General features: G+C 40.1%; 1 protein-coding gene across 15 annotated transcripts in view; it reads left to right on the top strand.

The window, feature by feature from the left end:
- Window positions 1-21,708, top strand: part of LOC140204125 (ETS-related transcription factor Elf-1-like) — a 303,788-nt gene that overhangs the window by 159,939 nt on the left and 122,141 nt on the right. For 4 of the 15 annotated variants that reach the window (XM_072270508.1, XM_072270499.1, XM_072270504.1 and 1 more), the window contains 2 exons: window positions 6,924-7,339; window positions 15,373-15,705. The exons of 8 other annotated variants lie outside the window; for them this stretch is intronic. The gene's annotated coding sequence lies outside the window, so the exon portion shown is untranslated. The remainder of the gene's footprint in view (window positions 1-6,923; window positions 7,340-15,372; window positions 15,706-21,708) is intronic. 3 more of the 15 variants (XM_072270502.1, XM_072270505.1, XM_072270501.1) reach the window with 2 other exon arrangements.

Raw genomic sequence — 21,708 nt, forward strand, 5'->3', positions numbered from 1 at the left:
ATTCTAAAGATCTTTACAGTCAAGGAAATAGTTTTGATGTATGATCACTATTGCAGTAAAAGAAAGGTGTCAATTAGTACATACACAAATTCCCTCAGCAATGATAGAGTACTGGACTAGGAAAAGGCAGATTTTTACCATGGGAGATTGAAAAACAATATTAGTGGAACACTCCTGTATTTGAAAGTGTGAGAAATGATCTTACCCTTGTATTTCAGTTGACTGAACTATTCATTTTTCCACATGTTTACTGCCTAACCCACTGAGTTCCTCAAGCATTTTGAGTGTGTTGATCCAGATTTACAGCATCTGCAGGGTCTTTTGTGGCTCCATACTGCATCACAGAATCTTCTGTGTCCACGTCAGAAGAAGATAGAACCTTGTGGTGAGGAAGGCAAATGCAATGTAAGCATTCATTTCAAGAGTACTAGAGCATAAAAGCAAGGATGTAATGCTGAGACTTTATAAAGCCACTGGCTAGGCTGCACCTGGAGTAGTGTGAGCAGTTTTGGGCTCCTTATCTAAGAAAGGACGTGCTGGCATTGGAGAAGGTCAAGAGGAGGTTCACAAGAATGATTCCGAGAATGAAAGGGTTTATGTATGAGGAAGATTTGATGGTTCTAGCCAGTACTCACTGGAATTTGGAATAACTGAGAGAGATCTCATTTAGGCTTATTGAATAATGAAAGGCCTAGGTAGAGTGAAAGTGGAGAGGATGTTTCTGATAGTGGGGAAATCTAAGACCAGAGAGCACAGCCTCAGAATAGAAGGGAGTCCCTTTGGAACAGAGATGGGGAGGAATTTCTTAATCCCGAGGGTGTTGAATCTGTGGAATTCATTGCTACAGACAGCTATGGAGGCCAAGAAACTGGGTATACTTAAAGCGGAGGTTGACAGGTGCAGAGCTCTGTCAGTGTTAGGGTAAAATGTCAGCTTGAAGAAGCAGGAACACGTTCTGGAGAATCAAAACTAAGCATTTAAACAATGAATATAGATGATATCACTTGGCTCCAGAGTCTGTATCATTCTTCTTTAGAAAGGGAATCAATAAGTAGAAAGAATGAATGATTTATTAAAGGAGATTGCATTCCATTCCTATGGTGTATTAGATTTGATTATATGTGTTATTTGAACTGATCCTCAGGGAAATGTTTAAAAAGGGCAGCAAGGTCAAGCTAGGGAATTATCAGCCGATCAGTCTGTCATCATAGTGTGGGTTATTGGAGGGAATTTTGAGGGACAAGGTCTGCCAGAATTTGGATAAGCAGAGTCTAGAAGCTGGCATCTATCTCATTTGCTTGGGTCGTAGCCCCCGGCTGAACCAGCAATCAAACAGCATGAGTGTTTCTGAATTCAAAAACTATTAATAATTAAGACAACACTTGAAATATTAAAAAGATAAAAAAAACAAAATATATGAATAATTTAAATTATTCAAATAAAAATGGCAGTTGCCTTAAACCTAGCCTTCTCCCTTGTAGCACCAGAGTCCAGCGTGAGAATGAGAGTGCTGCTGTTTTACTAAATGATCTTCAGTTACTCACCCAGACTACCCCAACGCCAACTTGCAAACCCATGACCTCACCCACCAAGAAGGGTAAAGGCAGCAGGTGCAAGGCACAAGTTCCTCTCCAAATCACACAGCAACCTATTATGGAAATATATCACAGTCTAAATTATACCCAGCAGTATTGCAGAAGCTCCTTCTTGAGAAAGGCTGCAATATTTTAAGCAGTGGGCTCCCCACCATCTTCTCAAGGGCAATTGGGAATGGGCTGTAAATGCCAGTTCTCCCAATGATTCCAATCCTGAGAAATGAATTAAAAAGTTCTGAATTTCAACATGATTGCACATTTGTAAAAAGTCCCAAACATTACAGTCATGGAATTTCCAGGACATTAATGCACAGCTTGTTTCAAGGTAGAAGTTCAGTTCTGCTACAAGTATTACTATATATGAATGTTGAAATACTTTCTTTATTAGCTGTCTCTGTTACTGATAAAGGCTCTGTTTAAAAAAAAAAATCCAGGAATGCAGTATGATTAGCAAAGTTTGGATGTTCCAAATTTCTGGATTTCTAATGAGCATTGATTAAAGGGGTGAACTGGCAAGAAATAGCAAGACAATGTTAGGTTGTGCTTGGGTAAACTCAGTGGCTTGGGTTTTGGTATACAATTTGTAATCCATTTTAGCAATCATTTTACTAAAAATATGATTGATCAACATTAAATTATTGGTGACAATTGGTGGTGGACTGGAGCCAACACAGCACAGGCTTGGAGCACAAGACAGTTCTGTGATGAAGCAACTGTTTGCCAGCTACACTGAGCAAGCTGGGATAGGATAGAGTTAAATTTCAAATTCAGTTTTGATGAGAAGGCATTACCCAACTTTGTGAAAAACTAATAGATCATTGCCATTGTGAAATACATTTAATTAGATATGTTTGAAAGGTGAGATTATTATAGATCAATTGTTAATTTTCAATTATTCAGCAGAGAAACAGACATTCTCTTCATATATCAGTGATGTTTGAAAGACATACAATACTGTGCAAAAGGCTTGGGCACATATATATAGCTAGAGTGCCTAAGGTTTTTGCACTGTGCTGTATTTATCAACATGGGTGAAGCGGAGTGCGAGCTTGTAACTCTGATAGGAGCAAAGGGTGTTGGGAATGGCGAGGGTGGAGCGCTGAGGGAGGGATGTGGGACAGGTGGCAGAGAAGAAGGGCTAAGAGCAGGGGGTAGCATGGGTGCAGGCACACCCAGCTCTGAGACACTGGGCAAGCCATTAGATTCCAAACAATTGATCATTACAGAATGTCTCTCTGGTGCTTCTTGCTCCCTCCTTCTCTTCAACCCCTGCTCACCCCCCCTCTCTTCACTCTCTCTCTCTTCACTCTCTCTCTCTTCACCCCCTCTCTCTTCATGCCCCCTCTCTTCCTCCCTCTCCCCCCTCTCTTCCCCACTCTCTTTTCCCCTCTTTTCCCCCCTCTCTTCCCCCTCTCTTCCCCCTCTCTTCCCCCTCTCTTCCCCTCTCTTCCCCCTCTCTTCCCCCCTCTCTTCCCCCCTCTCTTCCCCCCCTCTCTTCCCCCCTCTCTCTTCCCCCCTCTCTCTTCCCCCCTCTCTCTTCCCCCCTCTCTTCACCCCCACTCTCTTCCCTCCCTCTCTTCCCTCCCTCTCTTTTCCCTCTCTCTCTCTTCCCTCCTTCTCTCTTCCTCCCCATTGTCCCTTACCCCCTGCTCCCTTCCCCTTTTCCCAACAGTGATTCCCCTCTCACTGCCTGTTTCCCACTCTCAGTCCACAATGAACATCCATTTCAGAATCAGGTTTATCATCACTCAAATATGCCATAGAATTTGTTTCTATTTTTGTGGCAGCAGTACTATGCAATACATTAAATTCATGATGTACTGTGCAAAAGTCTAATACACTCTATCTATTTATATGTGCCTAAGGCTTTTACACAGTACTGTAGGTCTTAAAATTATGAACAGGGATACTTGCTGGAGGGCTTAACTTTAAGATGTTAGTCTAAAGTTTCAGAACATGTATGAGGAGCTACTTTCCAAAGGGAAGGAAATGAGGAAAGGCTCATGAAATGAGTTGATCAAAAGTTGGTATAGTATTTTCATCAGAATAGCCTCCATTGTATGCTAAAAGCATAAGAAATAGAAACAGACTAGCAGTCCATTGCGATCCTCCACCCAACAAAGTGATGGCTGAACTTTTACATCCATCATTTTCCTGCACTATCCCCATATTCCCTTACACAATTAATAGGTGTTGATTTCTGTTTTTGAATGCAAAGCTGATTGTGCTCCCACACCTCTGCAGTGTAGAGATGTCCAATAATTACCAGGAGCAGCATGAAGAATCTTCACTCATCTCATTCCTAAGTGGCCTTATTCTGACATTGTGACTCTTAGTCTAAGATACACAGCCACCGGAAGCATCCTTGCTAGATCTATCCTGTTGAGCTCTTTAAGTGTTGTGGCAAATATTAGATAAATAAGTCCAGAGGAAGGTAGTGTTATGGGTTGTGCTTTTGGGAATATTCAATTCAACAACTTTGTATATAATGTCATATAAAAAGGATATGCATTTTACTAACTTTATGGCCAAATAAGGATGAACATAGTTTGCATTGCTGAAGATATTATCTTGGAGTTTCTGATGTATATTGGAGTATATCCCTCACTCTTTCATTTCCAAGAGTGTTTGAATGGTCATTGCAAAGTTAACTGGGGTTCTCTCATTGCTGACGTTTTCTTTAAGATGCTGAACTTCCAACCTTCAGTCTTGATTTGTCACTTTAATTTATATCACACCGTTGACTTTGCACTTTTTACACTGCCCAGATTTTCCTTTCTCACCTCCATTCAGGGCCCCAAACATCCTTCCAGATGAGGCAACACTTCACCTGCAAATATGTCTACTGTATCCGGTGCACCCAATTTGACCCCTCTGCATTGGTGAGACCTGGCCTAGACTGGGGGACCGCTCTGTCAAGCACGTCCGCTCAATCTGCAAAAAGCGGAATTTCCCAGTGGCCAGCCATTTTAATTCCTATCCCCATGCCTGTTCCAACATGTCAGAGTCTATGGCCTGCCATGATGAAGCCACTCTCAGGTTGGAGGAGCAACACCTAATATTCCGTTTAGGTATCTCCAAACTGATGGCATGAACATTGATTTCTCCAAGTTCCAGTATTCCCCCGCCCCTTCCCTCTTCTTCAAAGTCGCACTCTGGCCTATTCTTCCTTTTCTCCCATGATCCACTCTCCTCTCCTATCAGATTCCTCCTTCTCCAGCCTTTTGCCTTTTCCACCAATCACCTCCAAGCTTCTTGCTTCATACCCACTCCCTGGACCCACCTGGCTTCACCTCTCACTATCTGGCTTGTCCTCCCTTCCCTCCCTGCCAGAATGCCTTATTCTGGCATCTTACCCCTTCCTTTCCAGTCCTGATGAAGACATTCAGCCCAATGTTAGCAGTTTTGAATTGTTTCTCATATGAGTGGTTCATTTCTATGACAAAGATTTGTAGTTATATTATGAGAATTGTGCTTGATTAGAAAACTGATTTCCATTCCTGATTTTGTGGGAGTTTGGCTTCTTTCCATAATAAACTGTAGCAAGTTAAGACAATACTGATAATGTTCTACTTATGATGTACTACTCTCCTGTGTTAGAGTTAGGAATATGTCGATAGAAAGAGTAAAAGAGAGTCGGGAGTGGTTATAAGACCACTGGAAAATGATGCTGGAGAGGTAGTAATGGGTGGCAAAGAAATGGTGGGAGAACTGAATGAATATGTTTCATCAGTCTTGGCTGTGGAAGACACAAGCAGTATGCCAGAAATTCTAGAATGTGAGTGGGCAGAAATGAATGTAGTTGCTATTGCTGTGGAGAAGGTGCTTGGGAAGCTGAAAGGTATGAAAGTAAGTTATGAATGAAGTAGCTGAAGAGATTGTGGAGGCATTAATAACAATCTTTCAAGAATCACCAGGGATGGAGAATTGCAAATGTCACTCCACCCTTTGACAATGGTGGGAAGCAGAAGATAGAGTATTATAGGCTGGTTAGTCTGACTTCGGTGGTTGGGAGGATGTTGGAGTTCATTATTTGAGGATAAGGTTTAGGAGTATTTGGAGGCACATGATAAAATAGGCCCAAGCCAGCATGGTTTCCATGAGGGGAAATCTTGCCTGACAAATCTTTTGTAATCCTTTGAGGAAATAACAGGCAGAATAGACAAAGGAGAGTCAATGGATGTTATTTACTTGGATTTTCAGGAGACCATTAACAAGGTGCTGCACATGAGGCTGCTTAACAAGATGGGAGCCCATGGTATTACAGGAAAGATACTAACATGGGTAGAAGACTAGCTGACTGGCAGAAGGCAAAGAGTGGGAATACTGAAGGCCTCTGCTGGCTGGCCGCTGGTTTCTACTGGTGTTCCACAGGGGCTGCTGTTGGGGCCACTTCTTTTCAAGTTATATGTCAATGATTTGGATGATGGATTTGATGGCATTGTGGCTAAGTTTATGGATGATATGAGGATAAGCGGAAAGGCATATAGTGACGAGGATACAGGTAGTCTGCAGAAGGATTTAAACAGATTGGGAGAATGGGCAAAGTAGTGGCAGATAGAATATAATGTACAGGTTATCCAGTTTGATAGAAGGAATAAAGGAGTAGACTACTTTCTAAGCAGGGAGAAAATTCATAAATCAGAGGTGCAAAGGGACTTGGAAGTCTTTGTGCAGGATTCCCTACAGGTTAACTTGCAAGTTTGAATTGGTGGGAAGGAAGGCAGAAGCAATTGATTAGGATTCATTTCAAGAGGACTAGAATATAAAAGCAAGGGTGTAATGGTAAAGCTTTATAGGACATTGGTCAGACTGCACTTGGAGCATTGTGAGTAGCTTTGAGCCCCCGTCTAAGAAAAGGTGTGCTAGCATTTGAGAACATCCAGAGGGAGGTTCACAAAATTGATTCCAGGAATGAAAGGGTTAATATTTGAGGCATGTTTGATAGCTCTGGGCCTTTACTTGTTAGAGTTGAGAAGAATGAGTGAATTTGTAGAGGGTGTTTCCTATAGTGGGGGAGTCTAGGACCAGCGTGCACAACCTCAGAATATAGGGATGTCCATTTATAACAGAGATGAGAAGGGATTTCTTTAGCCATAAGTTGTAAATCTATGGAATTCATTGCCACAGATGGCTGTGGAGGCCAAGTCATTGAGTACACTAGGTGAAGGTTGTTAGGTCCTTGATTTGTCAGGACATAAAAGGTTATGAGGAGAAGGGGCTTAAGAGGGATAATATGTCAGCCATGATGGAATAGTGGAGCAAACGTAATGGGTCGAATTACCTAATTCTGTTTCTATGTCTTATGCTCTTATGTTCTTATGATAGATTGAAAGCCAGCTGGAGCTGAGTATCAACTTCACTAAAATTACCATTCACCAAACTGCTGGACTTTATTCCTTGGCAGTACAGTTACAGGGAACTCTGTGCTTGGTGCAATGAGAGGGTTCTCTCTGTGAGGAAAGAGAAGCACATCTGCAAAATGGGGTACATTATGTTGTATTGTGCGGCACTACCATCATGCTAATTGAGACGGGCTCAAACCTGACATCTCAAAACTGGGCAACCCTGAGCTACTGTGAACCATCAGCACATGAAACTTCTGGCATGATGTTTCTCAAGTCCATGGCCTCTGAGTATCAGACCAAATGATACATGGTTGATACATCTACAGCAAGAGAGCTTATTGCTTCAGTGGCTTCCATATGTAATGAAAGAGAATTCAAAGTAAACTTATTATCAAGGTACGTATATGGCACCAAATACTACCCTGAGACTCATTTTCTTATGGGCAATCACAATAAATACAAAGAAATGCAGTAGAATTAATGAAAAAATGCACATGACAGAGATAGACAACAATGTGCAATAGATAACAAACTATGCAAAAACAACAGAAAAACAATAATAATAAATAAATAAGCAATAATATTGAGAACCCAATTTGTAGAGTCCTTAAAAGTGAGTTCATGGTTGTGAAATCAGTAAGTATTGGGGTGAGTGAAGTTATTCCCTCTGGTAGGTAAGGCAATAACATCAGTCAGGATTTAATCTGCGACACTGGAGCTTAATGCATAATGACATGTAGCTGTGATCTATAATCCAATGTGGACCAAAAATTAACATGCTTGTGAAATGTGGCTGCTTTTGCATAATTCTTCAGGTGGTTAGTAAGACCAGTCCCAAATCAAGCCTCTGTTGCAAATGGTGATAGTGACACATCTTGGACTGTGCTGGGTTTGTTGCCAGTTGCATGTGATTTGTTTCAGATGGTTTTGTGGCCAAAATGAACAACCTGCATTTGAGAGGTTGCCATTGTGACTTTGCTTGAAAATCAGTGAGTTTTGAGAAGCACTCTTCTTTCCTCTTGGGATTTTACTGAGAATCTCAAGTCCATACTTCAGGAACACACTGAAGTCCAGGGTAAGTGGTGAGAGGGGTGTACCATCTCACATCTACCCACACCCACCTGTCCCATCAGATATCTCTTGCCCCATCTGCAAGGGACTGTTGATCTCACATTGGCCTCAATATTCTCCTTAGAACCCATAGAACCAAGGTGAAAGAAAGCCGTGCTTGATCCCAAAGAATATCACATGAAGAATCTGCTGCTGCTTGGGCAATAATAAGTTCGGAAAAGGTATGTCTCAGACACTTAAAGCTTAAAGGCATTATCAGAGTGAAGTGACCAGCCTTTTTGTTATGCCTCTTCCAAGAAGGTTTAGCTACAAGGCCCTGTGACTGAAGGGTTTAAGTTAATATTGGAATATGATCCTATTGTGGCACCTATTCATCTAGGCAACTAGGGATGGGCAATATATGTTGGCTTACCTGTGACGCCCACATCCCACAAGTGAATAAGTTAAAAAAAATCGATGTACAGTACTTGAAGGAAAATTGTCATTATACATTAGTCTCCAAGACATGATGAAATGCAGATTGATTCCTGGCTGCTATAACTTTCCAAAGATTGAATTAAATATTTTACTGGGCAGCACAATTAAGGTAAACCACTCAAGATGATAGACTCTTCCTCAGTTTACGGCCTTCTGCTGTCGCCAGAGGAAAGTTTGAATGGACTATGAGCAGAGAGTGGGGTGGCTGTTACAAAGTCCCACCACAAGCTCAATCAGCTGAATTAAATCATTCTTTGCTGTTAAGATTCTGTGAAGCCTAGAACATGACTTTGTAATGGAGGGTGTTGGGCTGCTTATGGCTGTGCCCCTGGGTTATGCAACATCTGCCTAATGATTAAAGGAGCACTGAATCTTGAGAAAGTTTTAATACTCATTCAGCATGGAAACAAATAGCTGGTATTCCTTTACTTTATCACTTTTTTAGTTCATTACATATGCATTAATTGGCTCCCAAGAATCCACTATGATCTGAAATGATGCACAAAACTATATTGTGACTTCTGCCAAATCCTCCTGCAAATTTGAAACTATGAAATAGGCCTTAAACGTTAGACAGGTGCCCAGCTTCAACATGAGGATGATATGAGCTTATCCAGTCTGTGCCACAGTGCAAGGGTTGATCTTCTAGCAGATAAACTTTCTTTAGATAATTCATCAAATGTTCACCTTTTGCCCTATTTCACTGCTGTCAATGTCTTCCAAGCCAGTTCTCCATCACCCTGACCATTGACACTGCTCTATGTTCCGTTGCCCTGAACGAAGTCTCATTGCTCCAGGCAAGATGTTCATCCCACTGACACCCGCCCCACCCAAAACTTCAGTCTTCCTCAATTCCAGCCGCTTGTACACCAGCAATGAAATTCTGTAAAGACTTCACACAAAACTGGCTTGGTCTCCCACTCAACCTTGCTTTCATGCACTTTTTGGGGCAAAATATTAAGAAGTAGTTAATATCTATTTGCAGCAACATTTTTTTTTCATTTACTTTTTGCGCTTTTTCTAGCTCCCAAATTTTCTGCACACTTAATAAAACATTGTGGCAAGTAGGTATGAAGTATTTAACTTTTTGTGTGAAGGTATACCTGCCAATCATTTTACTGGAGTGAAGATTGGTGATTACTGAGCGTGTTGGAGAGGTATGTAACCAATATCGTGAGGTAATGAATTCACTTTCATGGAGAATCCAAATCAGTCAATCTTCAGTGTCGGGTTTTGGTCTTGGCTTTTACTACCGTCAGCCACTTGGCAAGACTGTAGCACAATGAAATGCAATTAAGAAAATACAGATTAAACTCTGACCTGTAAAACTCCATTTCAATAGTTTTCCAGAAGATCAGAATTGGCCTGTGGCTGTCTTGATGGAATTTAAATAGCTTCTTTTCTCTCATCTTTCCCTGAGACTCACATTTTAGTAGTTTGCTAAAGCATGCGCATTCATTTGTAGTCATAAAGTGTGCCTGGAATTTACTTTTACATTTATCTATTTGCCCCAGTTATCTTTCATCTTTTCAATAGGGCCAGGACCTGCATTGGATATTCTGAAACTGATTGGACTGATTTCAAATGTGTTTAATTTTTTTTCTTTTAATAAATATAGTATATGAGACTATGTTTGTTCACTTCTGTTTCCAGTTTGAGCTTTAAATTGGTCAGGACAAACAGACAATGGTATTTATCCCTGTACACTGCCTTCTTGTCAAGTTTGAAAGACAACATTAGGAAAGTTCGTGTAGTGTCATGCTGCATTAATAAAACTGTTCACCTTGCTCTCCTTCTGCCAAGGAAGAAAGAAAATGGAACAGTTTTCACCTTTGATAGTTGCACAGTAATCTTTGGCACTGTAAATATGTGACAAAACCTCCAACTTTGGTAGGTCAAAGCACCCAATATATTTATGTTTCTGAAAGATCTGCATGTAATTGGATAATTTAGAAATGTTGCCTTGCAGTTCAATAAAATGCCACATTCTAAAGATGAGATGAACTTTTCCATTATTGATCTGAATAAAAGATTTAAGATATGTGACAGGTTAACTTCTTAAAAAATAATAAGATTGAACAGAGTCAAGCTGGATTTATGAAAGGAAAATCTCACATTTGACCTAACTGCTGGAGTTTTTTTTCAAGCGTGAATTCTTAAATAGATAAGGGAACTAGTGGGTGTGGTGTATTTGGATTTCTAGAAAGCAGTCGATAAATTCTCACAGATAAAGTTGATCAATAGCCAACAGAATTTAAGTGGTATTGTACTGATGTGGATAGAGAACTGACCTTTGGTTGGAAAGCAAAGACTAGGAATAAATGGATCTTCTCAGATTGGCAGGCTCTGACCAACAGGAATCAGCGGTCAGGCCTCAACTTCTCATAATCATTATCAATGATCTTGCTGAGGGGATCAAATGTCATAATTCCAAGTTTGTTGGTCATCCAAAACTAAATGTGATTTTGAGTAGGGAAAAGGATGTAAAGAAGCTGCAAAAAGTATTGATGAGCTAAGCTACATAGAACTAAAGATGGTAGATACATAGCCTATTTTCTGGAGAATCTATTTCTCCTCTCCCAACACTCAACACTAGTGATTAAACAATATAACAATAAATTACTAACTATACTTTCAATAGCTATAATTACCTACTTTTGTGTGCAGATAACTTTTGAAGAATTACGTATTGACTTGAAAATCTAGTCAGCCCCTACAACTATTTTCACATTTTACTGTCTCACTTTCTAAATTTTAAGTATATTGCAGTAGGATTTTTTGAGCTAATTTACTTTGTAAATCATATCAAATCAAAAGAAAGATTCCAAAGCCTGTCAACAATTTACTAAAAGTTAAAATCCAAAATTGTAAGGCTGAGAAATTATTCATCCTCTTTGTAATTACTATGCGAACTTCCCTCAGGTGCAGCACTATATATTACCTTACCAACTTTGGAGGATCATTTGAATAAATACCCCCTGTCTCTGTAAGGTCCAATATTGTGGCTGATTTTCACCAAAACAAAGCAAAATGAAGACAAAAAAGCATTCAAGGCAAGTCAAGGAAATGATAATAGACAAGCACAAATTTGGGAAAGGATACAAGACCATCTCAAAGGCTCTGAATATACCTCAGGGCTCAGTGCAGTCCATCACGAAAATATGAAACCACACCCATGCTGCCTAGGTCAGGCCACACCTCTAAACTTAGTCACCAGAGAAGAATGCCACTTGCAAGAGAGGCTACTGTGATGTCAACATTCACTCCAAGTGAGCTGCTGAAGTCAGTTACTGCAACAGGAGATGATGGCTACAGAAAGCCCTTGCGCATAAAAGGTATTTGTGGCAAGGAAGAACCCATGGATAAAAAAGAGCATATCCTTGCCCAAAAAGACTTTGCAAAGCATTACTTAGAAGATACTGCAAAGATGTCTTGTGGTCGGATGAGACTGATGTGGAACATTTTGGCTTCAACACTAAGTGGTACGTGTGGTGTAAGTCTAAAACTGCGCATCGCCATATAATACCATCCCTCCTGTAAAGTACGATCGAGGTTCACTGTGCTCTGCAGCTGCTTTTCGGCAACAGAGTCTGAAAATCTGGTCAGGATTGATGTGAAAATGAATGTTGCCAAATTCAGAGAGATCCTAGATAAAAATATGCTAGCCTCTGCCAAGAAGCTTAAACTGAGTAGGAAGTTCTTCTTTCAGCAGGACAACAACCCAAAACACACTGCCACAGCAGCCATGGAGTGGCTTCAAATGAAGAAAATTGATGGCCTTGAGTAGGCCAGTCTGAGTCCTGACTTTAATGCAATTGAACACCTCTGGCAAGACCTCAGGATTGTTGTCCAACGCCGCTCCCTGACTGGCTGTAATAGCTGTGAGAGGTGGTTCAACTAAGTACTGAGCAAAGGGGGATGAATATTTTTGAACTACTGACATTTCAGTTTTTGAATTTTTCCTTTTGCACGCTTTTCAATTTTCCCTGATATTTTTTGGGTTCTACTGTGAAAAAAGGAGCATGTGATTCACAAATAAAAATTCTCATTTGAATTGATCAAGATCCCTGGTTGTAATACTCACTTATGTGAACAAAGGGCTGGGGGCAGAATACTTTTACAAGGCACGTTATTAATAGAGGGAGTACCTAGCAACTGGCAGAACCCCTTAGTATATTCAAATACAATGGTTGCTCCAAGGGATTCTAAGCACAAAACACCAAACACTCATATATACAGTACATCTTTTGTACAATTTTGAGTGATGGCTCCCTGGAGATATAAACACCTGGAATATTCAGTGACAAATCAGAAACATTCTGAATAGTGTATTAAGTGGCATGGATATACTGTATCCTTAATGGGATGTTAATACAGAAGAAGGCTATATAATGCATTTTCTGATCTTATCATGGGGATTTCAATGAGGATCAATTAACATGAGCACTTATTTACTGTCTTTCCCTGCGTCGTCATAAATCAGAATGCCATACACCCAATGGCTAGTTTTGGTGGCCTTAGAATCTCAGTGGGTGTCACACTGTAAAGAGGTTTTGGATTTGACGGACACAAGCCAGATACGAAGTTTTCTTGATCCAATGGATGGACCGGACTGCTGCTTCAAAGGAGGCAAATGGTAGGGGTCTGTGCTCTTCATCATGCTTGTATGCAGTGGTTCTGTTGCATTCTTGTTCTCCTGAACTGGAATATCTAATGATTGAGTACTATCCATTCTGCTTACTTGAGAGAGTTCTCCTCTCTGATACTGTCTGCAGCTTACATATGTCCAAAGGCAGATGTTAAGTAAACACTTAATGTATTGAGTGCTGCGATCAGCAAACGTGGAACACCTACCCCAACGTCTTTCAAATCATTGCTGGAGACTTCAGTCAAAGTTGCTTGAAGAAATCTCTGTCCAGTTCATATCAACATAATACCTGCAGCACCAGGAGTCCTAATACACTCAACCACTGCTATACTACGATAAGGAATGCCAACATTCCATCTCTGGACCACTTTTTGGAAAATCTGATTATTTGGCTTTCCCCCTCCTACATTCAGGCAGATTTTAAAGAGCAAGACTCCAGAAGTAAGGACAATGAAGACGTGCTCACATGAGGCAGAGGAGCAGCTACTGAACTGCTTCAAGCCAGTGGACTGGGCCATCTGCAAAAACTCATCAGAGGATCTGAATGAATACCCCACAATTGTCAATGACTTTATGAAGTCACCGGTGGATGAGTATGTCCCGACAAAATCATTTCGAGTCTTCCCCAACCAGAAGTCCTTGATGAACCAAGAGGTCCACAATTTGCTGAGGGCTCGATCAGTGACATTCAGGTCTGGCTAGCAAGTTAATAAAAAGAGCTCCAGATACAACCTCTGTAAAGCCATGTCACATGTGAACTGGCAATTCCGGACCAAATCTGAATCACATAAAGATGCTCGACAGCTGTGTCAGGGCTTGAATGCCATCGCCTCCTACAAAGTAAAACTAAGTGACTTATGTGACAACAATAATTTAGTCCCAGATATGCTCAATACCTCTGATACTCACTTTAACCGACAAAACACCTTTACAAGCTCCTACAACTCCTGATGACGCTGTGGTTTCTCTCAGGCTGATGTGAGAGCATCCTTCACACAGCGTGAAGCCATAGAAAGCATTTGGTCCAGATAGAGCACTGAGTACTAAATACCTATGCTGATCAACTGGCAGGAGTGTTCAGTGATATCATTAACTTCTCGCTTTGGCAGTTTGAGGTACCCATTTGCTTCAAGCAGGCTTCAATTACACCGATGCCCAAGAAGAAGGTGGTAACTTGCCTCAATGACTAACATCCAATAGCACTTACATCCACTGTGATGAAGTGCTTTGAGAAGTCAGTGATGAAACATGGATTCCTGCCTGAGGAGCAATTTAGATCCAATTTGGCACAATAGGTCAACAACAGATGCCATTTCATTGGCTCTTCACTCAACCCTGGAATATCTGGAGAGTGAAAGTGAATACATCAGGATGCTCTTTACTAACTACAGATCTGCATTCAAAATTATTCTCCCCTCAGAACTAATCAATAAACACCAAGGCATAGGCCTCAGTAACTCCTTTCAGATTTCCTCACTTGCAGACCCTAGTTAGTTTGGATTGGCAACATCATCTCCTCCACAATCTCCATCAACACAGCTGTATGTTTGGCCCTGGCTCTACTTGCTTTATACTTATGACTGTGTGGCTAAGCACAGTTCCAATGCCATATTTAAGTTTGCTGGCAACACCACTGTCATTAGCTGAATCACAGGTTGTGACGAATCAGCATACAGGAGGGAAGTAGAACATCTGGCTGAATTGTGCCACAGCAACAGCCTCTTACTTAATGTCAGCAAAACCAATGAGCTGTTAATTGATTGATCCAGCATGAAGGTGCCATTATGAAGTACCCAGGACATCTTGAAGGAGCAGTGTCTCAGAAAGGATTGTCCATTATGTCCATTATTGTCCAGTGTCTCAGAAAGCAGCATCCATTATTAAAGACTTCCAGAACCCAGGGCATGACCTTTTCTCACTGGTAGGAGGTACAGAAGCCTGAAGGAAAACACTCAGTGATTCAGGAACAGCTTCTTCCCCTCTGCCATCCAATTCCTAAATGGACATTGAACCCATGAACATTACCTCACTTTCTTAGTATATATTATTTCTGTTTTTGCACAATTTTTAATCTATTCAATATACATATACTGTAATTGATTTACTTATTTATTTTTTTCTTCTAAATTATGTATTGCATTAAAGTGCTGCTGCTAAGTTAACAAATTTCACAGCACGTGCCAGTGATAATAAACCTGATTCTGATTTTGATTCTGATTCTTCTTGTACTCAGCACCTCTACTTCCTGAGAAGTTTATGAAGATTCAGCAGGTCATCTGAAACTTTGACAAAATTTTTAAAGATGGTGGAGAGTATACCTGACTTGTTGCATCACAGCCTGGTATAAAAACACCAATGCCCTTGAATGAAAAAGCCTACAAAAAATACTCGATAGAACCTAGTCCAACACGCGTAAAGCCTTCTCCATCATTGGGCACATCTCCAAGGAACGCAGTTGCAGGAAATCAGCATCCATCATCAAGGACCTCCACCATCCAGGCCATGCTCTTTTCTCGTTGCTGCCATCAGGATGGAGATAAAGGAACATCAGGACCCTCACCACCAGGTACAGGAGCAGTTATTACCCCTGAACCAGCATGGATAACTTCACTCACCCAACACTGAACTGTTCCCATAACCAATAGACTCATTTTCAAGGGCTCTTCATCTCATATTTTTGATATTTATTACTTACTAATTTTCTTCTGTTTTTTTAATCTTAGTATTTGTGCAGTTTGTTGACTTTTGCACACTTATTTTTTGTCCATCTTGTTGTTTATGGTTTTTCATTGATTCTATTGTGCTTCCTTGTACTTACTGTGAATGCATGCAAGAAAATGAATCTTGTGGTAGTTTATGGTGATGTATATGTACTTTGAAAATAAAAGCCGCAGAAAGTTGTAAACTCATCTACCTCCATCATGGGCACTAGCCTTCCTAGCAATGCTAGCATCAAGGATATCTTCAAAAGTCAATGCCTTAAAAAGGCAGCAGCCATCATTCAGAAACCCCATCACCCAGGATGTCCTGTCTTCTCGTTGCTACCATCAAGGAGGAGGTGCAAGAACCTGAAGACATGCACTCAAAGTATTAGGAACAACTTCTTCCCATCTGCCATTAGATTTCTGAATGGACAATGAGCCCATGTACACTGCCTTTCTATTTTTTTTTGGCAACTCTTACTTAATTTAATTTCTAAATATATTTCTTATTGCAGTTTATAGGTTTTATTATGAATTGCAATGCACTGCTGCTGCAAAACAACCAATTACACAACATACAGTACGCAGTGATACTAAACCAGATTTTGATTCTAATTCTGAAATTTACTTTGAGTATTGAACTTAGAACTTTGAGGTTTTATTTTGAAGACTGGATTCTGTTTTAATTAAGCAGCTTCACCCTCTATTCCAAAAATGTCCCGTGCCTAATAATTCCCAATAAGCTGAGTGAGTAGGCAAGAATATTGCAAATGGAATAGTCCAGTGAAATTGGAGAGGTTAACCACTGTGATGCACATAACAGAATAGAGGAGTATTTGTTGGAAAGTGAGGGCTTAGGAAGTGCTGATGATTAAAAGGATTTGGGGATGTTTTTACATGTCACAAAGACAAGAATGCAAGTGGAGCAAGTGTTTAAGTGAGAATAATGTGAAATAAAAAAAGAAAATGATAGAACTCAGCTAAGTAATCAAGCAGGATTTCTGGAAAGAGAAGCCAGTTACTGTTTGTATCAGGGACTCTTCCCTTGAACTGGAGTATTGATTACAGCTTAGCCCTCCTTATCTAAAAGAGGGAAAAAGAAGAAATGCAATGTAAAGTCATCAGACTGATTCCAGGAAAGGTAGGTTAGCAGTATGAGGAGAGATTAAGTATATAGCTTCTGTATTCTTTAGAGATTAGAACATTGAGAAGAGATTTATGAAAATATACAATCCTCTTAAAGGCCTTGATATGTTGGATGTAGGTAATATGTTTCTTCTGGCTAAGGTTTAAGACCAGGGCCATGATTTGACAATAAGGGATGGACTATTTTGGACTGAGATGAGGAGAAATTTCTTCTTTCAAAGAATAAGGAATCATTGGAACTCTAACTCAGACTGCTGTCATTGTGTTCATTCAAAACAGCTCATTAGATTTCTGGACTTAAGAGGGATCAAGTGATATATGGATAGCGCTGGCAAATGGCTTTGAGATGGGTCAGTCCTAATCTTGATGAATGGAGGAGGAAGCTCAAAAGGTCGGTTGACCTTTCTTAGTTCAGACGTAATCCATTTTATTTGCCATTTAAGGCAAAAATTTAGGGAATCACTTTAGAAAACCTTTGGTTTTAGGAAACCATGGAAAAGCTGCTTTTGATATCTGAACAAACTCAACAGGTGTAATGAGTACCGTTATTTTATTTTCTGCCATTGTATCTTCTCGATCTCCTCGTTGATGGACCCCTTTTCAAGGTGTTGTGGTAACTTTCCACACACTGTGGTGCAACGTGACTGATATCCAGTGTTTGCCTTTGAGTCACAGCTCTTAAAAGTTTTTCCTGCAAACATGAACATAACAGACCAGTTATCAACTTGCCCTAGGCACTTTGCTATCCCGCATACAATATATGTACCCTAATCTATACCAGTATTTGCATCTCAAAAGTATAAATATACTGGGAATCTGGGCCCATTCTCAACAATTGAAATTGGAAGCTTTGTTACACAGCAAAGTCCTGAAGATTCCACTGGAAATGTTGAAGGTGAAAATTCTTCCATGTCCTTTCTTCCTTAATAGATGTTAATGCAATGTATATACTGCCCAAACTGTGGTTTTAAGTGATATGAAAATAATATGCAGAGATGAACGCCACATATTTTGTCTATGTGTACTGTTGAGATGAAATATTGCCCAACCAAATACCTTGGACAAAGAGGTACTGTATACAGATTTAACATCATGTAAACTTAGTTTGCTTGGGTCTTCTTTGGGTTCTCTGAGTTAATGCTTTGTTAATTCACTCCAGAACATTAATCCAATGTAGAGATGTTTCTGTGAATGTCTAAGACCATTATGATCTCTGAACCAGAATCAAATGTATTATCACTGATATATGGCATGAAATTTGTTGTTTTACGGAAGCAGCATGATGCAAAGACATAAAGATCCACAAAATAGAAAGATAAATAAAGAGTTCAGAAATGAAGGAATAATGAGGGACTGTTCATGGAACATTCACAAATCTGATGGCAGTAGGAAGAACCTGTTCTGATATCATTGAATCTGGATCCTAAGTCATTGAGTATGGGTCTCCTCTCTGCTCACAGTAACAAGAAGGGAGCGTGTCCCAGATGACATCAGACCAGTGCTGCCTTCTTGAGACCGCACTTTGTGAAGATGTTGTTAGTGGTGGGGAGGGCCACACCGATGATGGAGCTGGCAGAGTCCAAAACTCTCTGCAGCCCTTTGCGGTCCTCTACATTGAGAGTTGTCATTACCAGTCTATGATGCAACCAGTCCGAATGCTGTCCGCTGTACATCTGTAGAAATTTGCGTGAGTCTTTGGTGAAATGCCAGATCTCCTCAAACTCTTAATGAAGTCTGGAATGAAGCTGGTGTGCCTTTTCCAAATAACCGATATAGCAAGTGGTGCTGATAGCAATGACTTCATGTGCACCTCTTACTTCTGTTAACCTAACATTGGCAGCAAGCCTTTCAGCTACATAAGCCCTAACCACTCATTTTCCCTCCCTTTGTTCCATTACACCCCCTCCTATAATATACTCTTTAGACACTACCACTTTAATCTTCAGTCTTCCATACTAATTCATCTTGTTTTGCAAAACAATTGGCAGATGATACTGTGGTTGTTACTATCATATTCGTCTGGGTTTGATGCTGTATTTTTTATATGCTGCTATCCTCAAAATAAGCGTGCTGCTAAGTAATGATTTCTCTGTATTGTACATCTTTGTTTAACATTACTGCTGTGATGTTATTATTATTCTTTCTCCTTATCTTCCTGAGTGCTGCTTAATAGCCCTGCATTAGGCATTTAATGCAGCTGGAAGCACTTTGAACCAATTCTGTGACAAATAGTTTACATTAACAGTGAATGAAATGGTTCTAAATGAGCAATTGAGTTAATGAGTTCTGTCTCCTGTAAACTACTCACACTGCATATGAGACTCTGTCATTGCACCCCACTTGACTGCATTGCAGCTTATAGTCCAGTGTCATGTGATCTTCACCTTTAATGTATATTTAATAAAGCAAAAAGGTTGAAGAACCTGTCACAGAACACTGTCCTCTTATTTATAAATGCATTAATGTAGTTGTTGCTGGAAATGCTGATACTTGTGAGTTTCACCCCAAAATAGGCGTAAACTGAGGTTTAACAACCAATGACATTGGTGGGCTAACAACCTTAGATCTGGTAGATGTGACAAATTTCCTTCTCTGAACCTGACAATTCTTGCCGAAAAACAGTAGCACCATGGTTAACTGTCCCTGAGACTGACAATTAGTATATTTTATTTATCCAGATATAAATACTAGATATAATATGGTTCTCACTTCAGCAACTGTTATTTTGTGTTCCTTAATACATTTTCTTTTCCCTTCTGTGTTTTTGCAGCAAAATATTAATTTATGGTGCTGCCTCTGTAGTGACTGATGCTGCAGTTTACTTCATGCTTGGCTCTTAAGTACAACTAACTCTTGCATTTGGGAAGATTTTGCTCAGCCTTCTCTGTGCCTTGTGAAGCTCCTAAACAACTTTTTACCTTGTGGTTCCAAAATCTTCCATCCTAAACTGTTTGTTTCCCTTTCAACTTTGTGTGTAAAGCACTTCAGAACATCTTTCTGTACCTCACAAGGGAATTTAAAGTGGAAGTTGTTCACTGACTTTAAAACAGAAAAGAGAGTAAATATGGAATTAAATAATTGTGCATGGCTCACATAATATTTACAGGCTTTGTGTAGTGCTTGCTCTTGCTTATTTGTTTCTATTATGTGTCTTTTTCCTACACAGCCATGGTACATGTCCAACTCTTGATCTGACTCTCTGGTGATCTATGCAATGTAACAGGTGGAGGGCTCTTAAGCTGAAACTTCCCTAATTTTGTGAATAGAAATGGATGTTTTATGTAACTGCATTCTTTCTTTGACCCAGTGTTCAGTGTTTTCTTTTGCCTTGCAACTGCTGTGTGGAGGTTGTGGACAAAGTCAAGGTCAGGCTATGGCTTCTGCATAGCATTGGTCTGTAGATGATGGATTGTTTATCTGGAATGAACAAAAGACGTCAGCCTTGGCTCACAATCAGGAAGTTGCGGGTTCAAGCTTCATATAAAGCATGGGGGATGTAAGTCTGGGCTGATACTTGGGTTCTGCTGCAAGCTGTCAGCCTTTCTCTCTCTAAGCCATTATGTTCAACCTACTGGTGTGGCCAAGCTTTTTGCTTCGAAATTCCCTTGCATGGTTTAGCATTGAGTTTTGTTTTCTGATGCTCTTGGTAATGTCATGTGCGGTGTTGAGCGTACTACGTTTGTATAAAAGTAAGATAATGCTTTTGGAAACACATTGCTGCTATTTCAGATAGGTTAAGCCTCTCTCATGAGTGAATATGAAATATTCAATCACATTTACGTTTGTATTTGAAGTGAGGAGATTCTCCCCAGCCATGACTAACCTCTTAATCGTTCCCACCCAAAACAGATATCTGTTCATTCATCAACCATCAAGAGTTGAGTGCATATCCAGAGTGAGCTTGGTGCGCTGGGCTGACAGACTATTGCACTGTTAGAGATGTGATCTTTTGGATGACATTGACATTAAATAAAAGTGAAATACAAGACAAGATTTTTTTACACAGAAAGTGGGAGTTGGAAGAAGTTGCAAAAAAGTGGTGGTGTAGGAAAATGTGGTAAAGGTGCTATAAGGCTCATAGGTCAACACATGACTGTGGAGAAAGGGGGGATTATTGATATTGTGTAGGCAGAAAGGAGTAGTTTAGTTAGGTAGTTCAAAGTTCAAAGTACATTTATTATCAAAGTATGTATACTTTAAACAACCTTGAGATTTGTCGCTTTACAGACAGGCACAAAACAAAGAAACTCCAAAAGAACCCAATGAAGAAAAGAGTGTCAAACACCCAATGCCCAGAGAGAGAAAAAGAATAGTGCAAACAATAAAAAGTAAGCAAATAGCATTCAGAACTGAAGTTTCACAAAAGACAGAAAGATGGTCATCACCGCAGCTGGAGCAGGTCATAGACACAGTTCAGCGCAGAGCTGAGTAAACGTGGCAGAGCAGCGAGCAGAACCGACCTGTTCCTGCCTCCGGTCCCAACACCCTGATCTTTTCAATCTGGTCTGCTGCAGTAATCCAACTGATAGTTAAATTAGTTCAGTACAACATTGTGGACTGAAGGGACTGTTCCTATGCTACCTTCTATGTGTTCTGTGAAGGACATAAATGCAATTTTTTTGTCATTCTTCTTGAGTAGTAAAACAATCATGATGGCTTGTATTAGTGTTAATTGGTGTATTATCATTAAGAATAGATATGACATTAAAAGTCTGGATGGG

Source organism: Mobula birostris, chromosome 10 (genome assembly GCF_030028105.1).
Source record: "Mobula birostris isolate sMobBir1 chromosome 10, sMobBir1.hap1, whole genome shotgun sequence".
NCBI lineage: Eukaryota > Metazoa > Chordata > Chondrichthyes > Myliobatiformes > Myliobatidae > Mobula > Mobula birostris.